This window comes from Triticum aestivum, chromosome 4A (genome assembly GCF_018294505.1).
Source record: "Triticum aestivum cultivar Chinese Spring chromosome 4A, IWGSC CS RefSeq v2.1, whole genome shotgun sequence".
Taxonomy (NCBI): Eukaryota; Viridiplantae; Streptophyta; class Magnoliopsida; order Poales; family Poaceae; genus Triticum; species Triticum aestivum.
Genome location: NC_057803.1, coordinates 700,477,913 through 700,481,367, shown reverse-complemented (window position 1 = coordinate 700,481,367; position 3,455 = coordinate 700,477,913).

The following is a 3,455-nucleotide window of genomic DNA, read 5'->3' as shown; positions in this document are numbered from 1 at the left end:
TTATTCGAACTCCATAGTTTTTCTATGTTCAAAATGCACCATTCAAAGCCACATCATCAATTTACAACCCTTTCCGACTTCATTTGTTATTTTTCATGCATTTACTGATTATTTTGAGCTATAAGACCATGAAATTGAAAAGCATTTGAAATGAACTCTGAAAAGGTTCCAAGTTGGCATGGTATCATCATTTCACCCACATAGCATGTGCAAGAAAGCACATCGGCTTACGGCAAAAACTGGATGCACTTCGTGTACAAAACAGAGAATCTCCTTCGAAGTATCAAGGTTTCATACGGAAACTCGTCTGTTACAAAGGGATTTCATTTTTTTGAACTTATTTGAACTCCATACTTTTTCTATGTTCAAAATGCACCGTTCAAACCCACATCATAAATTTACAACCCTTTCCAACTTCATTTGTTATTTTCCATGCATCTACTGATTATTTTGAGCTATAAGACCATCAAATTGAAAAGCATTTGAAATGAACTCTGAAAAGGTTCCAAGTTGTTATGGTATCATCATTTCACCCATATAGCATGTGCAAGAAAGTACAGAGGCTTATAGCAAAAACTGGATGCACTTCGTGTACAAAACAGACAATCTCCTTCGAAGTATCAGGGTTTCATACAGAAACTCGTCTGTTACAAAGGGATTTCATATTTTTCAACTTATTTGAACTCCATAGTTCTTCTATGTTCAAAATACACCATTTAAAGCCGTATCATTAATTTACAACCCTTTCCGACTTCATTTGTTATTTTTCATTAATTTACTGATTATTTTGAGCTATAAGACCATGAAATTGAAAAGCATTTGAAATGAACTCTGAAAAGGTTCCAAGTTGGCATGGTATCATCATTTCACCCACATAGCATGTGCAAGAAAGTACAGAGGCTTACGGCAAAAACTGGATGCACTTCGTGTACAAAACAGACAATCTCCTTCGATGTATTAGGGTTTCATACGGAAACTCGTCTGTTACAAAGGGATTTCATTTTTTTTGAACTTATTCGAACTCCATACTTTTTCTATGTTCAAAACGCAGCATTCAAAGCCACATCATCAATTTACAACCCTTTCCAACTTCATTTGTTATTTTGCATGCATCTACTGATTATTTTGAGCTATAAGACCATGAAATTGGAAAGCATTTGAAATGAACTCTGAAAAGGTTCCAAGTTGTCATGGTATCATCATTTCACCCACATAGCATGTGTAAGAAAGTAAAGAGGCTTATAGCAAAAACTGGATGCACTTTGTGTACAAAAAAGACGATCTCCTTCGAAGTATGAGGGTTTCATAGGGAAACTCGTCTGTTACAAAGGGATTTCATATTTTGAACTTATTTGAACTCCATAGTTTTTCTATGTTCAAAATGCACCATTCAAAGCCGTAGAACCCTTTCCGACTTCATTTCTTATTTTTCATGCATTTACTGATTATTTTGAGCTATAAGACCATGAAATTCAAAAGCATTTGAAATGAACTCTCAAAAGGTTCCAAGTTGGCATGGTATCATCATTTCACCCACATAGCATGTGCAAGAAAGTACAGAGGCTTACGGCAAAAAATGGATGCACTTCATGTACAAAATAGACAATCTCATTCGAAGTATGAGGGTTTCATACGGAAACTCGTCTGTTACAAAGGGATTTCATTTTTTTGAACTTATTCGAACTACATAGTTTTTCTAGGTTGAAAATGCACCATTCAAAGCCACATCATCAATTTACAACCCTTCCGACTTCATTTGTAATTTTTCATGCATTTACTGATTATTTTGAGCTATAAGACCATGAAATTGAAAAGCATTTGAAATGAACTCTGAAAATGTTCCAAGTTGGCATGGTATCATCATTTCACGCACATAGCATGTGCAATAAAGCATAGAGTCTTACGGCAAAAACTGGATGCACTTCGTGTACAAAACAAACAATCTCCTCCGAAGTATCAAGGTTTCATACGGAAACTCGTCTCTTACAAAGGGATTTCATTTTTTTGAACTTATTTGAACTTCATACTTTTTCTATGTTCAAAATGCACCATTCAAACCCACATCATCAATTTACAACCCTTTCCAACTTCATTTGTTATTTTCCATGCATCTACTGCTTATTTTGAGCTATAAGACCATCAAAATGAAAAGCATTTGAAATGAACTCTGAAAAGGTTCCAAGTTGGCATGGTATCATCATTTCACCCACATAGAATGTGCAAGAAAGTACAGAGGCTTAAGGCAAAAACTTGATGCACTTCGTGTACAAAATAGACAATCTCCTTCGAAGTATTAGGGTTTCATACAGAAACTCGTCTGTTACAAAGGGATTTAATTTTTTTGAACTTATTTGAACTCAATAATTTTTCTATGTTCAAAATGCACCATTCAAAGCCGTATCATTAATTTACAACCCTTTCCGACTTCATTTGTTATTTTCCATGCATTTACTGATTATTTTGAGCTATAAGACCATGAAATTGAAAAGCATTTGAAATGAACTCTGAAAAGGTTCCAAGTTGGCATGGTATTATCATTTCACCCACATAGCATGTGCAAGAAAGTACAGAGGCTTACGGCAAAAACTGGATGCACTTCGTGTACAAAACAAAACAATCTCCTTCGAAGTATGAGGGTTTCATACGGAAACTCGTCTGTTACAAAGGGATTTCATTTTTTTGAACTTATTTGAGATCCATAATTTTTCTATGTTCAAAATGCACCATTCAAAGCCACATCATCATTTTACAACCCTTTCCAACTTCATTTGTTATTTTGCATGCATCTACTGATTATTTTGAGCTATAAGACCATGAAATTGAAAAGCATTTGAAATGAACTCTGAAAAGGTTCCAAGTTGTCATGGTATCATCATTTCAGCCACATAGCATGTGCAAGAAAGTACAGAGGCTTATAGCAAAAACTGGATGCACTTCGTGTACAAAAAAGACAATCTCCTTTGAAGTATCAGGGTTTCATAGGGAAACTCGTCTGTTACAAAGGAATTTCATATTTTTGAACTTATTTTAACTCCATAGTTCTTCTATGTTCAAAATGCACCATTCAAAGCCGTAGCATTAATTTACAACCCTTTCCGACCTCATTTGTTATTTTTCATGCATTTACTGATTATTTTGAGCTATAAGACCATGAAATTGAAAAGCATTTGAAATGAACTCTGAAAAGGTTCCAAGTTGGCATGGTATTATCATTTCACCCACATAGCATGTGCAAGAAAGTACAGAGGCTTACGGCAAAAACTGGATGCACTTCGTGTACAAAACAGACAATCTCCTTCGAAGTATGAGGGTTTCATACGGAAACTCGTCTATTACAAAGGGATTTCATTTCTTTGAACTTATGCGAACTCCATAGTTTTTCTATGTTCAAAATGCACCATTCAAAGCCACATCACCAATTTACAACCCTTTCCGACTTCATTTGTTATTTTTCA